Source organism: Pelobates fuscus, chromosome 8, assembly GCF_036172605.1.
Source record: "Pelobates fuscus isolate aPelFus1 chromosome 8, aPelFus1.pri, whole genome shotgun sequence".
NCBI lineage: Eukaryota > Metazoa > Chordata > Amphibia > Anura > Pelobatidae > Pelobates > Pelobates fuscus.
In genome coordinates, this window is record NC_086324.1 from 46,374,163 (window position 1) to 46,394,134 (window position 19,972).

At 39.2% G+C, this 19,972-nt stretch overlaps 1 protein-coding gene across 2 annotated transcripts in view; it reads left to right on the forward strand.

Annotated features, from left to right (window-relative positions):
- Nucleotides 1–317: 317 nt before the first annotated feature.
- OSBPL6 (oxysterol binding protein like 6) overlaps nt 318–19,972 on the forward strand; it is a 223,032-nt gene continuing 203,377 nt past the window's right edge. For both annotated transcript variants that reach the window (XM_063429782.1, XM_063429781.1), the window contains exon 1: nt 318–527. The gene's annotated coding sequence lies outside the window, so the exon portion shown is untranslated. The remainder of the gene's footprint in view (nt 528–19,972) is intronic.

Below are 19,972 nucleotides of genomic sequence, written 5' to 3' on the forward strand. Positions count from 1 at the left end.
ACATTCAGTGAGTTCTCCCAAATCTCCAGTAATAAAGAGAACACACAGAATATATGAGAGCAGGCAGTGAGCTGTAAACCTGTGGGTTTTGCTGCTACCACAGATAATCTCATGTCTCAGTGCTTCCAGCCCCAGCTAAAACCTGTACAGTGATCTGACTATCACTCAGCCGGATCCTCACATAATCCAGGCTCCACTTCTTCCTGCCAGCCGGCTGTCCCTATAGAATTGCACATGCCTCTCTCACTGCAGGGAGGGGCAACCGGCAACCCGACTAGAACTGCAGAGAGGGGCACCAAATACCAGAGATTGAAGACTGGCAATCACAGGCTGGAGATCAGCTAGGGGCTGGCAAGCTGCAAGGTGGCCAGTGCAGATCTGGGGGCGTCTGCAGACAGAGAGAATAAGGAACGAACAGCACCCCAGCCCCATTCACACTCTGAGAATGAGGCATTTCTGCAGGTAGCAGTGAATGATCCATCTGGTGCAAAGGTTCCATTCCCCAGTGCTGCAATCACTATATTCTGGTAAGTGTATCTGTCCCCCCTGGTCTGAGCCTTGTGCAGTTGCATGGACTGCAATGCATGTGTCATACTGATTAGCAGAGCCTATTGTTACAGTATCTGGCTGGGAATAGGGAGAAGGGCATTCTACAGAACCCCAGTGCACAGTCTATTGGGTTGCTATTGCAGATCAATGCATCTCATAGACACTACCAACTGTGAACTGCAGCCTCCCTCACCAATGCAGTGCAACGTTTAGCTTCCAACAGTTTAGTAAAAAAAAAAATAAAAAAAAAAAAATATATATATATATATATATATATATATTTAAAAATAAATTATAGTTTGATAAAGTTGTGTTTTCAGGACACTAAAACAGTGATCGTCATCAGTAAACAAAAATCCATAGGGTTACTAAAGGGTTAAAGTATATAGTTAATGTCCCTACTTAAAAAAAAAAATAGGTGCACTGCAGCTAAGCATCCTTTATGGGACCTTAGTGTGTTCATGCTGCATGACTGCCCATCAGCAATGCTGAAACAAATGAGTGTTCCATAGTTAAGGATAAAAGAGGCAAACATGAGAAATATAAAGTTCTGATTCCATACAGATTCTGTTTTTAGTGTTTGTCAAAGCTTCAAAGTGAAACCTACAGTATTGCTGCTGACGTATGATGACGTCATGTAGCTGACTGCATGCAGTGATCCTGCCTCTTACAAACAGAACTTTTTTTCCCCCTCATCCTTTTACAGATATCTTGAATAAGTATTTTTCTCTTTTTTTTTTTTTTTTTTATATTGAGCTTTTTAAAAACAATTTCGGATTTTTCCACTTTTTCCCCCCTAATTTTTACTGTAAAAGTAATTGTGTAACTTGTTTATTTAGTTCTATATTGATAGTTATTTGATTCTAGTTACATTTATACTTCCATGAATGTCACAATAAAACTGGTACTTGTTAAGAAGGTTCTTGAAAGATGTGCAGAGGTCACAGTGACATCCTGATATTTGTTGATTTTAATGAATTTGGTAGCCAAAACATGAGGTTTGTAATGCCAGTGGGTTTTACATACTGCAAGCTAAGTGATTGACAGATAGATTGCTTTGTCTTTTAAGACTGAATTCTGTTTCCCAAGGTCGATCACTGAATGATGTACACATATTAGTTTTTTGCTGAAAAAAACAACATAATTGCAACGCCAGCTGCTTTTTTAACATAAGCGTGATAGCTTTCAATTCAATAAATAAATTACAATAAACAGATGTTACAAACAGAGTTTTGTTTTTGCTATTTAACTTCACTTTCGCAATGTACTTTACATTTAACTGTTGTGTAATATTTTTTTTTTAAATCCGAACTGGAATTTTTTTTATTCTTTTGCCTTTAGTTATATTAATAAATTATTTAAGTCAACGGACACCTATCTAGGTAAATATGCCAGTTATTACAGCTGTCCAGTAGGACATTATGCGCTGGATAGGCCATTTTTCACGATATTATGGAAGATGAGATTATGAAATATTTTTAAAGTGACAGAGTTAATTGTGGGTGTATACAAAACAGTAAAGAAGAAAGAGCTGGTTCTTAAAACAAATTAGTTCACAAACCACACCTCAAGAAGTGTGATTTAAAAGTGTCTACAATTAAAATAATTTATTTTATTTTATTATTATTATTTCCATAGATCAAAACATATTCAGCAGCGCTGCACAATTTAAATATATATTTTTTTAAATGAATAAATCAAGAGTCAGCTAAAGTTGACATACTTAGTTATCTCAAAGTACTAATGCCTCTAACACTTTGCCAAGATTTCGAATTTCTTTCGCAAGCTTCCTTAGTGCTCACATAGAGTGATTAAATAAAGTATACGCTTTTGGAAGTTAAAAGTGAGTTTAGTATTTTAGGCTGACATATCATCACTCAAGAACATGCTGAATTGGAGAATTATTCCAATTTGGCTCTTTTACCCTAAAATATTTTAAACTAGACAATAAAAATGGAGACAAGGTAATCCATAACATGAAAGTAAACTGTCACATGTGAGGTTTGAGCACAACTGAATTTATAATTAAAAATTAGCTATGGGTTGTCTTAAAAATCTCACTAGTTCATCGTACCAAAAATTTCATATTTGTTTTGTGCATCTATCTGCCCTTAAAACTATCCTACTTGACGTCCCTACAATCTGAGATCTACTCTTTCATTTGGGGAGAGAGATGAGCCACATCCCTATATATTCCCTAAATCTTTGTTACATAAAACTAAAGGGGCCAGGGGCCTTGATGCGCCTCACCTGGTCACTGGTTACAGAACTGCTTAGTTTACCATGTTTCCTAGATTAATCTCACTAAAAATACAGCTAGATGGGTGACATTGGAACAGACTGTAGGACAGCTAGATCCTCTACAGGTAGTGATGTGATTTTCCAACCACTTGATCCCTGCTTGGCTTCCCAACCCAACCTTGCAGCATTCACTACACCTTTGGAGGAAGCACAGATCTCGACATGGCCTAAGGGTAGGGCCCCATCGGATATTAATCTTTCTCTGCTTAATCTTCTGGGAGTGCCTGGTGGAGTGTGATCTTCCTGCCTTCTTCTGGGAGTGCGTGGTGGAGTGGGATCTTCCTGCCTTTGAAATATATAGATCAATTCAGCTCCTTCTTTTTGTGCGCTCTTATCTCTTTGTGTGGTCTTATCTCTTTGTGTGGTCTTATCTCTTTGAGCACCTGGAGATGGACTAAACCTTTTCAGAAGTATCTTGTAGTAACCAACCTAGAAAACAGTAGGATTAATCTCCATGCTCCACTTAATTTTACTGCATGCCCTAATCCTCCACATTTTACTCAGAGAAGTCAGAGTGACTTGGGATTGACACTAGTCCAGGAAGATTGGATGGAGATCTATGAGCTTTCCATGTGAAATCTCATGCACCTTGGTTAAAGGGACACTCCAGGCACCCAGACCACTTCTGCCCATTGGAGTGGTCTGGGTGCCAACTCCCACTACTCTTAACCCTGCAAGTGTAATTATTGTAGTTTTTTTTATAAACTGCAATAATTACCTTGCAGGGTTAACTCCACCTCTAGTGGCTGTCTATTAGACAGAAACTAGAGGGAACTTCCTGCTCTATAGCACAGATTATCTGTGCTAGAGCGTCGCTGGACGTCCTCACGCTGTGTGAGGACCTCCAGCGTTGCTCAAATCCCCATAGGAAAGCATTGAGGGACAGTGGGTGGATGGTATTGCTTGCTTGGTGGACCCACCTACTAGTTAAACCGCTGTGGGAGGAGTTATTTTGAAAACTATTTACAAAGTTAAGTTTACAAGTGTCGTTTAGTCCTAACTCCAAGTTGTTCTCCTTAACCAAGACTACATTCAAGATGATCTAACTAGGAATGCTCACTAACTCATATTCGGGTATGTGCAGTTTTATTCATGCGCTTGGCAAAATGGTGGAAAGCAGTACCCCCATTCCAAGCAAAAGTTTAGTTTGAAATTTGGCATATTCTCCAAATGGAGAAGGGTATTGCTGCCATAAATTAATTAAATTATTAAGGCTCTTTGCAAAACATAGTCTTCTTCATTTGCTCGTCTGGGAATGAATATTTATCTGCTGGCATTGCGAGTGAGTGGTGCTGGAGATATCTAGAAGAGTTTATTGGGCAAATCGGTACCCTTACACATAGGGCATCGCAGTAAACCCTAGATAACATTTTCTTAGTTACATAGTTGGTTGAAAAATGACATAGGTCCTGCAAGTTTAGCCTTTAAAACCCTATTCATTTATGCTGTTGATCCAAAAGAAGGCAAAAACCTTATTGCAGTGAATTCTGGTTATGCCACAAAAAGGGGAAAAGAATCCTTCTTGACTCCATAATGGCAATCAGGTTTCTCCTTGGATCAACAACTTGTTCACATACATATTAATTATATCCTTGAATGAGTGTGTTTTTGCAAAAAAAAAAAAAGACCTTTTTAAAAAATATCTGATAAGAAGTTTTTTAGGCAGATAATTTCACATCTTTATTGTTTTTGTTATTGTTTTTTGTTTTTGTTATTGTTCTTTTCTCTTATATTGTATATAAGAGAAAAGTAATTTCTTAAAAGTAACAGTCTCAATGGGAGACCTTGTCTATTGTATTTATTTATGGCAATGGACAGGTCAACACATAGTGTTTTGTACTGACCCTGTATATATTTGTATTGTGCTATCATATCCCACTTGAGGCATCTTTTATTTCTAAAGAAAACAAATGAAGTTTTCCTAACCTTTCTTCATAACTAATATTTTCCATCCTCCTTATTAATTTTGTAGCTTGTCCACTTATACTAGTTCCGTGATTTTTAGCATTACAATGGGTGCCCAACATTAATGTCCTACTCATCCTTTTTCTTTCTAACCATCAAAGGCTTGAGACTTAACTTGTTGTATTTTCATGCTATGTTGCAAAAAAAAAAAAAAAGAGTTTAATAAAAATTGTAATTACAAAATAAGAATCTCACAAAAAATGTTTTTTTTATTATATCCCCTTAACCCCTTAAGGACGCAAGACGGTTCAGGACCGTCATCGGCATTTTCCCCTTGCCGACCGACGACGGTCCTGAACCGTCCTAAATTTAAAATGTACTTACCCGATCGCCGTCGTTCCCCCGGCGGCGATCGGCGTTGATCCCGTTGTGGGGAGACTGCCTGCAGCCCAGACAGTCTCCCCATGGCGGATTAGGACCCCTGGGGCCATGTGATCGCCCAACAGGGCGACCACATGGTCACAATAGGTGTCCTAGTCTCTGCCTGCAGGGGGACTGTCTGTGCTGACAGGCAGTCTCCCTGCAACTGTAAAATCATAAAAAAATGTAAAGTGAAAGTTAATAAAAAAAAATATTATTATATATGTGTATATATATATGATATATAGACATATATTATACCTATATAATATATGTCTATATATCATATATATATATATATATATATATAATGTCATGCTAAGTGTATTTTTATATTAATATGTACATATATTAATATAAAAACACACTTATAATTAATTTACACACGTATATATATAATATATATAACTATATATATATTGTATATATATATTATAAAATACGAATAATAAATAATTTAAATTAAATTAAAAAAATGAAAAATAATAATAAAAATGAAAAAAAATTATATATCTATACGAAATGTTATTCTAACTGCATTTTGATATTAATATATATTTATATCAAAATACACTTAGAATGAAATTGTATATATATCTATGTATATATAAATAAATAAAAAGAATACGAACTATTCATATGTCCATATACAAAATGACATAAATAATTATATAAATATACACGTAGACTTCAAATATATAAATATGCACATATATTTAAATTCTACGTGCGTATTTATGTAATATTTTTACATAATTAAGTTATTTTATTGATTGCAATTTAAGGGACCTGCCTGCCAACCCAGGCCGAAAGTCTAGAGAATTTAATTTGCTAGCACTGTATTTTACCCTGTAACGTTCTACGACACCCTAAAACCTGTACATGGGGGGTACTGTTTTACTCGGGAGACTTTGCTGAACACAAATATTAGTGATTCAAAACAGTAAAACATATCACAGCGATGATATTGTCAGTGAAAGTGACTTTTTTTGCATTTTTCACACATAAACAGCATGTTTACTGATGATATAATTGTTGTGATACATTTTCCAGTTTTGAAACACTAATATTTGTGTTCAGCAAAGTCTCCTGAGTATAACAGTAGCCCCCATGTACAGGTTTTATAGCGTTTTTGAAAGTTACAGGGTCAAATATATGGGTCAAATATTTTTACATTGAAAATGGCCAGGTTGGTTACGTTGCCTTTGAGAGCGTATGGTAGCCCAGGAATGAGAATTACCCCCATGATGGCATACCATTTGCGAAAGAAGACAACCCAAGGTATTGCAAATGGGGTATGTCCAGTCTTTTTTAGTAACCACTTGGTCACAAACACTGGCCAAAATTAGCGTTCAATTTAGTTTTTTACTTTTTTCACACACAAACAAATATGAACGCTAACTTTGGCCAGTGTTTGTGACTAAGTGGCTACTAAAAAAGTCTGGACATACCCCATATTGAATACCCTGGGTTGTCTACTTTAAAAAAAAATATGTACATGTGGGGTGTTATTCAGCGATTTATGACAGATAATAGTGTTACAATGTCACTATTGATACATTTTAAAAATATATGTTTTGAAACCGCAATATCCTACTTGTACTTATAGCCCTATAACATGCAAAAAAATAGCAAAAAGCATGTAAACACTGGGTATTTTTAAACTCAGGACAAAATTTTGAATCTATTTAGCAGTTTTTTTCATTCGCTTTTGTAGATGAATAAAAGATTTTTCACATAAAAGTCAAAAAACATGTATTTTTTTCAATTTTTCATCATATTTTTTCATTTTTTAAAAATTAAATTACATGAGATTATATAAATAATGGTATGTAAAGAAAGCCCCTTTTGTCCTGAAAAAAACAATATATAATTTGTATAGGAACAGTAAATGAGAGAGCGGAAAATTACAGCTAAACACAAACACCACAAAAGTGTAAAAAGATGCCTGGTCGCAAATGTACAACATCGCAAAAAAAGTCCAGTCCTTAAGGGGTTAAGGACCAATCTTCTGGAATAAAAGGGAATCATGACATGTCACACATGTCATGTGTCCTTAAGGGGTTAAACGTGTTGGGCACCCCAGACATGGTATGTAACTAGTGTGCGGTCTAGAAACACATATGAACAAGTGAAGGAATGCCTATGTGACCCATATGCTCTTACGGGTTTTCTTTGTAGAAATCATGGATGTGCAGTGGAGGGAGACATTTCAAAAAACACATTTTTTGCTTACTTCTGCTACACTATGCTCTTTTAAATGTCTTTACTGAGGTAAGGGGGCAAGGAATTGTCACTTCCTGGAAATCCTGGAAAAGGTCTGCTGTAATTTTGTACAAATGTATTGTTTAAAGGACCACTTAAGTCACCCAGACCACTAAATCTCGGTGATGCAGTCTGGTTGCAGTGCTATTTTAACCTAATATGTAAAACAGCGCACTTTAGCAGAAAAGACAATGTTTACACTGCCTCCTGACAGACACTAAAAGGTGATTCTTCCTCCAGAACAGAATTAAATTTGGACCTGGAATCACGTGCTGCTGAGAGCAGCATTTGATTGGAGGAGTGCGAAGTTTGGCCGCGCATGTCTAGTTCCAATCCATTACTTCTCTATGAGAAGCAAGTGTTTGGAGGAGATCGCGGGTGATGTCAGCTTAGATGCTGAGAGCACAAGAGGAGGTGCTGGAGGGTGCAGTGGATTAATCCCGGCGCTGGAAACAAAGTGAGCGTAACTTTACAGAGCAAAGGGAGGTGGACAGTGATGACAAAGTTATAAGGGAACCTGTAGCTTAAATCTTCTCTAGATGAAAATAATGGAGTGTTGCTCTGTGCGTCCCTCTCAATTCCCCCTTTATATCCAGGGAACTCTTCCATTTTCCAGTCATCCAGCAATTCACTAACAAACTGCTACATTTTCTGCTAGCATTGCCCCTTTATTGGCAGGGAGAGTCCCCTCTCCAGGACATTGATCTGGTGGTCTTCCTAGGGCACCATGACATCATGGTGATAACAGAACTAATCTTCTCGCATGTTGTTAATGCACAGCAAAAACATGTACTGAATATTTTTGTCACACTCTTTCAAAAGTCAGAGGTGCATTAACTGTTACCAAGTAAAAGGTAAAGCAAACTTGTAAGATGTGTTTTAAATAGAATTGGAGTATGGGGCAATAAAACCATTTCTAATTCCGCCTGGGATACAATTGGAACATGTTGTAACAGATCATTACTGTCTCTCAGTACATTGTAATAAATTACCTATGTTTTTCTAGTTGATGTTGACGAGTTGATTGTGTATAGTGCATTTTGTTTTGTATAGTGCCTTAATATTTTTTTAATGAGTTTAACATACTGATTTAATGACTTTTTAGGAAGAATCTATTTTATTTGGTTCTAAATGTCGTTAATAATTGCTTTTAAATACGGTCTGCTTCCGGGAGTGTTAGGAGAGAACTTCTGAAGAGGTATAATACATTCAATATCTCTCTTCTATATAAAAATAACAGCTGTAGATATTTGTCAGTAGCAGTTGTCTGGTTGCCACTCCGGAAGTAGCAGAGTCAGATTCACGATAACAAGGCTGAAATGTTGTATCCTCTTCTGTAAACATATCTGAGGTCAGCCTCCTGATTGTCCTTATATAATCGAAGTGTACCTAAGCTGAACCTTGCAGTACTGCCCTTAAGAGAAGGGCCAAAAGTTTTTTCAGAGTAAAAAGTTCTGTTACTATCGGAATTTCAGTTTGAGAACACTGCAACAACATTGTAGTGAGTCAACAGGCAGTTACTGAATTGTTGCTGAACAACTCCCACAATTCTCTGGTAGCATGTTTAAGTATTGGCTGGCTAAGGATTCTGTTAGTTTTTTACAAAAACAAACCTATAATGGATTGACAGCTCTTGATTTAGAAATAATGGGGTAGACAGACAGACAGAATGACAGACACACAAATTAATAGTTTAGACCATTTGCCTCGCAATTTTTAGAACACAATGTATGAAAAATATCATAAAGGGTTTTTATTATCTGGTGGCTGAGGATAATAAGAGATGCACTTGAAAAATAACTGTTTCTAACAGGCTGTAATATTACATCTACAAAATATAATGTTTGCCAAATAGGCATGTACTATAATCTTTGACGCAAGCACAAAATGAAGCCTCCAGTATTGTGAGACAATTTCTGTATTACTTTCAAATCGCATAAAAACCTATGATATTTAAAAAAAAGAAATCAGTGCTGTACCCAGCACTTTAACCCCTTAAGGACCAAACTTCTGGAATAAAAGGGAATCATGACATGTCACATGTCATGTGTCCTTAAGGGGTTAAGCACATGTACACAAATGATTACAGCTTTTGCCATTCTCAGTATCTGGGATTGTATAGCTGCCTTTTACTTTTCTCTTGCGGTGGTCATGGTGCATTCTGCTTCCATAATCGTTCAGCCCCCACACGTGGAGCTTAGGCTACAGTTCCACTTCCTGACCAAACCGAACAGCAAATCAACGCGTTTCATAACAAGGGTCTCCTTTCTTCAGGAATTTGAGAGTAAAGAATATGTCACATAGTCTGAATAAGAGGACAAAGGATTTATTCTCTATATTGAGGTGCACGTTTTAGGAAAACATAGGAGAATTGATCAAATACTCCAAAAACAGCTGTAGCTCCTCCTATACTTTGGCAAATAATTTGCAGTTCATTACTAATTTAATTTCCGCTATTGAATAACAATGAATTGGTATAATTTGGGAAATTGCCATCTAACATAGCTTTAATTTTTTTTAGACATTTATACAATTTACCAAAAACATATTATTGCATCATTAAATAACTACCAATGCTAAAGGCCAAACCAACTAGTAATTGTTAATGTTTTGTATTTTTTTGGAACTTTAATACTACATGCTTCACAAAGTTCTCTGGAACTCTATAATGATCGTAAAGGGAAGTTAATACAATTGTATCGAAAATCAAGGAGGAAGCACAGAGTAAACTTCACAATATAAATCTGGAATTCTGACTCTGATTCTACCATCTACGGCAAGTCACTGCGTCGTTATCATTTCCTGGATATACAATAGGTGTCTCCATGAGTACAAGAGAGAACCTTATACTTTAATAACTAATTTTATTTATTTATTTCATTTAATTATGAACTGTACATAGATTGTATCACAAGCAAATCTGAATATATTACCATTTTTACTTTCTATATTTGTCTTAATAGGAAACATCTCCCATTATATTACAAAATATAGATTGTAAGCTCGTTTGAGATGGGGCCTCATCAACCTATTGTTCCTGTAACATTTAGTAATTTTCATTGATTGTTAAATTCCCCCTTCATAATATCGTAAAGCACTGTGGAATGCGTTGGCGCTATATAAATGCCAATAGTCATAATAATGTAGAGTAATAAAATGTCGAAATAGATGTTAGCACGATAACAGTAACAGATAAAAAGCCAATTTTTATAGTTCAGGTAGGAGAAAATTTCGAGACATTCCCATATGGGCTGCAACATCTAAGTTTGTAAAACAAGTTAACCTACAAAGTTCTTAGGAAAGGTTCTTGTAAGGCAGCTGCTTAATTTGCATAAATTGCTTTCAGATGTACCCAGGGCCGGACTGGCCCACCGGGATACCGGGAAATTTCCCGGTGGGCCGTCGGCACCTGGGGCCGGGAAGACATGTGGGTTTCCTGCGGCCGCATGGAGAGCTTGGATGGCGGCCGCAGGGGAAGCTCTTCTGGCGGCCGCTGGGGGAGCTTGGATGGCGGCCACAGGGGAAGCTCTTCTGGCGGCCGCTGGGGGAGCAGGCTGCTCTGTCTCTGCTCCCCCTCCCTCGCGCGCTAGAAATAGACCGGCGCCGGAATATGACGTCATATTCCGGCCCTGGTCTCATTAAGCTGCACGCGAGGGAGGGGGAGCAGAGACAGAACAGCTTGCTCCCCCAGCGGCCGCCAGAAGAGCTTCCCCTGCGGCCGCCATCCAAGCTCTCCATGCGGCCGCAGGACACCTATCAGTCTGCCCACCCACACAGGTAGGTACGTGTGTGTCATGCTGTGTGTGTGTCTGTCTGTGTCATGCTGTGTGTGTGTGTGTCTGTCTGTCTGTGTCATGGTGTGTGTGTGTCTGTCTGTGTCATGGTGTGTGTGTGTCTGTCTGTGTCATGCTGTGTGTGTGTCTGTCTGTCTGTGTCATGGTGTGTGTGTCTGTGTCATTGTGTGTGTGTGTGTGTGTGTGTGTCTGTCTGTGTCAAGGTGTGTGTCTGTGTCATGGTGTGTGTGTCTGTGTCATGTGTGTGTGTGTGTGTGTGTCTGTGTCACGGTGTGTCTGTATCATGGTGTGTGTGTGTCTGTCTGTGTCACGGTGTGTGTCATGGTGTGTCTGTCATGGTGTGTGTGTGTGTGTCTGTCTGTGTCATGGTCTGTGTCATGGTGTGTCTGTCATGGTGTGTGTTTTTAAAAATAGTGTTTTACTCACCTTGATGATCTCAGCCAATCCGCACTGACACAGGAAGCGCCTCTAGTGACCGTCTGAGTGTCTGTCACTAGAGGTGTCACTAGGAAGCAATGTAAACACTGCCTTTCCTCTGAAAAGTCAGTGTTTACATTCAAAAGCCTGCAGGGACAGGCTATAGACACCAGAACCACTACATTAAGCTGTGTGTGTGTGCGCCTGCTAGTGAGTGAGCTTGCTTGCATGTGTGTGTGTGCGCCTGCTAGTGAGTGAGCTTGTGTTTTTATGTCAATGAGCTTATGTATATTAGTGACATTGTTTGTCTATGAGGCTGTGTATCAATGAGCTTGTGTGTGTCAGTGAGATTGTCTGTGTCTGCATGTGAGTATGCTTACTGTATAATTACCGTATTTATCGGCGTATAACACGCACTTTTTCCCCCTGAAAATAGGGGAAAAATCGTGGGTGCGTGTTATACGCCGATATCCCATAATTACTTACCTGTCCTGAAGCGTGGGCCGGCTTCACAGCGCGCACCGCGGTACAGGAACTTTAATTTCAGGTTCCGGTTTCCGGCGGGACTCAAAGGAAGTGTGTACACTTCCTTTCAGTCCCGCCGGAAACCGGAACCTTAAATTAAAGTTCCTGTACTGCGGTGCGCGCTGTGAAGCCGGCCCACGCTTCAGGACAGGTAAGTAATTATGGGAGGGGAAGAAAGTACACTAGGGGAGGGGAGGGGGAGGGGGAGGGGAAGGGGAAGGGGAAGGGGAAGGGGAGGGGAGGGGGAGGGGAAGGGGAAGGGGAGGGGAGGGGGAGGGGAAGGGGAGGGGAGGGGAGGGGGAGGGGAAGGGGAGGGGAGGGGAGGGGGAGGAAAGTACACTATGGGAGGGGAGGGGGAGGAAAGTACACTATGGGAGGGGAGGGGGAGGAAAGTACACTATGGGAGGGGAGGGGGAGGAAAGTACACTATGGGAGGGGAGGGGGGGGAAGTACACTATGGGAGGGGAGGGGGGGAAGTACACTATGGGAGGGGAGGGGGGGAAGTACACTATGGGAGGGGAGGGGGGGAAATACTATGGGGGGGGGGAATACTATGGAAAGGGGGGGGCACTATGGGATGAGGGGGGAACACTATGGGATGAGGGGGAAACACTATGGGATGGGGGGGGAATACTATGGGAGGGGGGGGGAATTTCCTGGAATTTCTTTCTAAAAATGAGGTGCGTGTTATACGCCGGCGCGTGTTATACGCCGATAAATACGGTAAATGTTTTACTCTGAAAGGACCAATATTTTATATTAGAAAAAAAAAATATATATATATATATATAAACTCAATCATCTGGGGTGGCAATACATAGCCTTATATATTACATGCAACAATATATGGCGCAATGACTTATGGGGCTGGCATAGATTTTTTTTTCCAGGGCTGCTTTGTATCCCCAGTCCGCCCCTGGATGTACCAGTCTATCACGTCTGATAAGTTCAAACCTGTAAGACGCATTCATCAATAGATTGAAGCACTCACGGGACTTAAAGGGACAAACCAAGCACTGTACCTGCCACAGGTTATTGCAATGGTATGGTGATTCATAAAGCTGTCCTTGGGAACCTACCTTTTGAAAATAACCTGTAACCACTACCTTGACCATTGCTCTCCCACCACAATCTCATTACACTTCTGTAACACCCACCTCCGGTCCCCCCATACTCCTCCCCAAGCAAGGCAAACCTCCCTAGGGACACCGACATGCTGGCTTCATTGCCAGTATGCTGGCGTCTAAACAAATTGATGTCATGTCACTCTGTTCCTATACTTCCGCCAAGGGAATTGCGCTGTGGCTAATATGGGTGGAGAGCAAAAGAACCTCCTCAGGGAAGTGTCTTCTACTCTCATTTATAAGTCAATTATTCAGCATAGGGTCTGTAGAAAAGAACTAAATGAGAGGTGGGGAAAAAAATATTTTGAAATAGGTTCTCAAAATCTATACATTAGCTAGCAAAACTGTTAGCATAATGTTCAGATGGAATTTAATGTGCTTTTTAAAGAGCTAAAGTTTTCTTTGAAATGCCCAGAGATAAACAGCACCCACATGCTAATTCCCCATTGACCTATCCAAGTATTTTTATGGTTGTAGGAACTTACAGTCAGCTTGCATCGGTAAAGTCTATATCCTTCACTTGCAGGAGCTGCATGAACACCTTACATGAACACTGCACAGTTCAGTTTAGAGAAATGTGCCCTGAACCGGTCAGGAAAGAGCCCTGTGTCTGTGTGCACTCACCACATAGCTCTAGTAAGTGAAAGTGGGTGATTTCAGCCTACTTAAATCCTTTTGGATGGCTCATTGGGAAGCTAGGCTATATTATATGAGTGAGAATGGAATTGAGCTTGGTGGCCAGAGATTTTTTACTGAAAATAAAGAAAATATGTAGTAATTTAAAAAAAAAACAACAACAAGTTTTCAGGAATATCTTCCTAGAGCCATTGGTTATTTGGTTATTGGTTATTCTATATTTCATATCCCCCCAACATTGGTGTCCTATGAAGTGGGACACCAGTGAGCGGGGTGTAAAGACAGTGCGCCAGTGACGGGTATCGCATCACTAGCACAGCCCAAAGAGGACAGACCTTCACAGAAAGAGTGCAGGTCCACATAAAGACAGACCAGCCTGGTATGAATAGACACAGGGCCGGCCTTAGACCTTTAGGTTCCCTGTGCGATAAACCTCTACAGCTCCTATCACTGGCCACTCCCCTCGCTGGACACCTACTCTCCCAGCATATAAAACCTTCCATTCTTATTAACTCTAAAGCAAAGAGATTAAACACCTTAGATGTTTACTCACAGGTATTAAACATGTAAGTGCAATACAATAAATGTACATACACACACACAATTACGTTGGAGCTCTGGCAATCTGGCACCGGCCACTGTGATTAGTTATGTCACGTGCAACCTGGTGGAAACGAAAAACAGCCCTAGAAAAAAAATATACCATGTGAATCATGCCAGCACAGTGTGCAGATACAAAGGGGAAAGATAACTTAGAACTTAAAATTCTAAATTATTTCACCAACATGAATGATGTCAGAGATAATCCCTACAAGAAAAACTCTCATAGGAATAAAAAAAAAAAAAAAAAGGTCCTATTACCTTGACGTGTTATAGGGACAGGAACAGAAACATGTATTCCTGACCCTATTATGTTAAAACCACCATCTAGCCCCCCTGGCCCCTTCTTTTCTCCCTAAATACAGTAATATCTTGCTCATATTCAGGTTTGCAGCTGCTGGCTCTGCCACTGTCTACCTCTGTCTGCTGACATCATCAGAAGTTGTTGTCTGAGCCAAACACTATGCTTCCTCATATGATTGACGGAGACTGTCAAGGAGGCAGATCAGGAGCAGAGCCAGCACAAGTCAAACACAGCCCTGGCCAATCAGCATCTCCTCATAGAGATTAATTGAATCAATGCATCTCTATGAGGAAAGTTTAGTGTCTGCATGCACTGCCTCATGAAACACCTCTAGTAGCCATCTGAGGAGTGGCCAGTGAAGTTATCACTAGGCTGTAATGTAAACACTGCAATTTCTCTGAAAAGACAGTGTTTACAGCACAAAGCCTGAAAGGAATGATTCTACTCACCAGAACAAATTCAATAATCTGTAGTTGTTCTGGTGACTATAGTGTCCCTTTAAGGAAAGTTTGGTAATCTGAACTGAACTACAAAAATGTAGTTATTTTGTTTATTTTAAAGTTTTATGAGTTCGCTCTTTCACTTTGAATATATTATCAAGTTAAACTGTGCACCTAGCAACAAGACTCGGCCAATAAGTGCTAAGCCCTCATTAAATAGATCTTAGTATTACTATAGCTCCTGTGGATATTATGGATATATCTGTATAAGTTCTGGCTCCTGGGAGCGCTGTCAGGACTGTTAAGTGCAGGGTGTTGTATGTAAAGGGCGGGTGATGATGTCATATCTCCACGCTCTCTGCTAGCATTCACAGCACACTATGGAACGGAAGAGTCCTACAGAGCAAGCTCCCTCCAACTCTACTGCCGGAGTTACCGGCTTGCAGAGACATAGGTAATATAAAATAGCAGCGCCCCTCGCTGGCCCTGATAATAAAGGATCTGCACCTGTTTAAACAGCACCAGCCCCAAAAGAAGAGCGGCCCTGTGGGCCAGTCCAGCCATGCTGTTGCATGCTATATTGGCCAGATGGTGCCTCTGTTGCCATGGCACATTGTGCGGCTACACAGCTCGCACACCCTATAGGCCGGTTCTGAATGCACATCAGACTGCCTGCCAATCAAGCAGGCAGGGCCACCAAAAGCGGACCATGCACTGAGCACTGTTTCAAAACTCTATGGAGGGTCCTCGTGCCCTGAACATAGTGTGAGTGTGTGTAGTGCTGTGCTCATGCTACGATTTATGAGGGCCAGTTTCCTAAAGTGCCCATAAGTCCTGACAAAATCAGAAGTGTTGGGAGAAGCATCCGTTTGATGAATTGAAGCAATTTCTGCCCATGCTCCATAGGTTTGCAAAGCTTCTGTTTGAGAAGCATCAGATGGACCAGAGATCATCAGTAAGTTTAATGACTTTTCTATTTTACTTTATATTATTTTAACAAGTAGGAGCTAGTATAGTAAAAAGAAACATTCTTGCGTTGAAAATTAAATATATATTATTTGTAACATTAGAGAGTTTCTTTAGAGGGTTTCCCCCAGCACCAAAACCACATCAGTGATTTGAAATGGTCATGGTGCCTGGAGTCTGTACCTGCCCTGTTTTGCTATATAACGCTGCACATGCATAGTTTATTTTGTGTAACTCCACCTCCAGCATCCTCTCTAGATCGTCATTAGCTAGTCCAGAATATGAGTTCCTGGTTATCTAATGTAAATTCTGTGCACATTTCTATGTACAATTATTCATTTATTGTCTGAAAGTGAACAGCTGAATCTCTCAGCCAGTGATTGGCCAAAGGGATCTTTATCCAGCTTCTGCAGCTATGAAGAAGTTGATGTGCTAATTTTGCCAAACAGGGGGCACCCAGCACGACCTAGGTAAACCATTGTAAAACGGTAAAAACTATAACTAAAAAATGGGGCCACTGTTCATAAACACTACAGAGTGTGGTCCCTTAATTATAAACTTTCTCTCCATAAAATGATGTATCTTAGATTGAGGGAACAGAACATGTGAAATCAATATTGTTGTAGATATGTAGAGTCCAATAATACTAGGAAATAATATTAGAATCTTTGGGGATGTAGCTTGCATTAGTTGCAATTTTATATCCCAAGAATGAACTGTATAATCAGTTGCTCACCGCAGGGAGCCGTCAGAGATACAGCGGCTGAACTAGAACCCAGGTTCCCTCCAGCACAATTAAAGAAGAGTGTTTATTACCGGTATATGTATTATAGCATCCTAGCAAAAAGTAGGAAGAACTCATTTTCCGATGAAATTCACTGTAGTGATTTACAAAATTAACTAAAGGTAGAAAAAAATGTAGGCCTCAATTTTAATATTTTGGGCTAAACTGTTACAATTAATATTTTAAAAACATGTTAACATATGCTATATATTGATATATGTTTTTAAATATTATATTTTATTTTTACTATGTAGGGATTTGAAGTGGTCATTGTTCCTGGAGTTTGTATGTGCAGTAGAATTATCCAAGGTTATCCAAATATATTAAATCATTTGAACAACGTATCAAAAAAAACATGAAGTAAAGGACATTATAACAAAAGTTTACATTTTTAATAGAACGATCACAAAAATATGAAAAGTATATCAATTAAAACCCTGAACCTGATTTTGTGGTACAGTATTGAGTGTTCCTCCTTCGTCACTTAATTGTGTTAATACAGTGGTTAGTGTTTAGCAGTCAAATACCAGAATGTAAACAATTAACACCCATTGACACAGTATTACACATATTCAACATATGTAGAAAGATTACATGTTAATCACCTTTAGTCACTAGAAGCTGGAATTGGCTGTTAATGAGCCAGCTACACAAGGAAATTACAGCAGAGCACTTAATTTGGCTCTCTGTTATTTTAAAAAGCCCAGCACTTTGTATGTATGCTCCTGTGCGCTTAGCAATGCTCCACCTTGCAAACTCGGTTATAGTAAGGGAATAGAGTTCCCATTGGTTATCACCACACTAGAGCCTTGAAAAACAATGAAAAGGAGTTTAAATGATCATCTTTTGCCTATTGAACAAGTGAATAAGTTATCAAAACCCAGTGTGTCATGGCAAAATTTATCCTATCATGAATCAAATGACTCACACAATGTTCGTTTTGATTTGTGATTTTGAATTACGCCCATGGCGCCAAAACAAAAGAGATGATTGTTGGGAAAAAATATGATTGATGGCTAGGGGACAGCTACTAAATCTTGAGTTTATTCACAAAGTTAAAGGGACACTATAACCACCAAAACAACTTTGCCTTAATGAAGCAGTTTTGGTGTATAGATTATGTCTCTGAAGTTTCACGGCTCAATTTTTTGCCATTTAGTGAAATCACTTTTGTTTCTGTTAATGCATCCCTAGCCACACCTCCCTTGGCTGTGACTGGCAAAAAAAAAATGGTTTCATTTTCAATCAAATGTACTTACTTTAAAAGTTTTTATCTCCTGCTCTGTAAATTGAACGTTAATTACACACAGGAGGCTGCTGCGTGTCTATCAAGCTATTAGCATATCATGAGATAAGACATTCTAAATTAGGTTGATTTTGCAATAAATTAAGTATAAACATTAGATGACTGTTTACAGGAAGTGTTTAGGAAGGCTGTGTAAGTCACATGCAAGGAGGTGTGCCTAGGGCTGCATGAACAAAGTGATTTGACTCCTAAATGGCAGAGAATTGATCAGTGAAACCACAGGGACATAAACTATACACCAAAACTGCTTCATTAAGCTAAAGTTGTTTTGGTGACTATTTTGTCTCTTTAATATACTTAATAAATATATAATATAGTTGTAATCGAAATTATTTAACCCCCATTGAAAATCTGGCTTATTTTCAATATATACAAACAAAATATATACAACAAATAAAACAAAAACAATTTAAATAACTCAACGCAGCGAATGCATCACGGGGTTTACCCACATTCAACTGAAAATACAACTTATAATGACTTCTCCAGTCTCAATATTATCCAACCTCCTGAATAGAATCCATTGCAACAGCACAAATATGCAAAATGGGTGTTGTCTCAAGTACACCTGATCCAATTAATTAAGGGCTTCATTAGTTGCATCAGGTGTGCTTGAGCTGGAACACTTGAAATACCTGAACTGTCTAGGGAAGATGCGCCTATCAGTGTACTGTAAAATATATACATTATGTTTATATTGTGTGTATATCTTGCCATACACTGATTGGCTTATTTTGGCACCTTTTTTTCCATAAGATTTTTTTATGCCAAACCATGCCAAACCAACATATGGCTGAAATGAGTCTGTCCCAAAATGTCATTTTATTTTTTCGGATGCACAAGCCTGTGTGTATGTACTGGCTTTAAGGGGCAGCAAGATAAAAAAAATCCAAAATTCGAACTGTTCTGTTGGAGTCAAGCCATTCGGAAGGTATGGTTTGGCAACACTTCTTAATTATTAAACCTCTGACAAGATACATATGTCAGACCTAATTACTTATAAATGTACCTTCATTTGTGCTCTGAGACATCAAAATAAATTTCATTTTATTTTCAGGAACATTCGACTGAGCACTGCTTGGCGTGTATTTATCAGGTTGATTAATATTGATAATTCAGTTACTTTGAAGACAAACAACTTTGATTACTTGGTACAGATTTTAATTTGTCATGTGATTTGCAACAGCAGTAAGATACAAAATGTATGGATTTAATCACCTTGTCCAATTATTGCAATGTTTAGGTATATTTTGAATTACTCTTCCAGATGTCGCTTTTGGGACATTTTCCCCATACAGTTTGTTGGGTAAGAGGGATAGTTGTTAAAGTAGTACAAATATTGGTTGTTTCTAAGTTGCTCTCTATAAAGAGGGGGACTTGGACCTCTGAGTTAATGACAATGCTCTTTCTACTCATCGTATTAAAAGAAACCATCCCACCCTCATTACAATGTTTACATTGTAGGGTTAAACACACGTCCAGGGGCTATCACACTGACAGCCACTAGAGACGCCTTTTGCTGCAGTAGCCAAATAAAATTTGGCCACGTGGTGCCGCACAGGCCTCATAGGGATGCATTGATGCATTGCTTTCCTATAGGGCAGTGATGGCGAACCTATGGCACGCGTGCCACAGG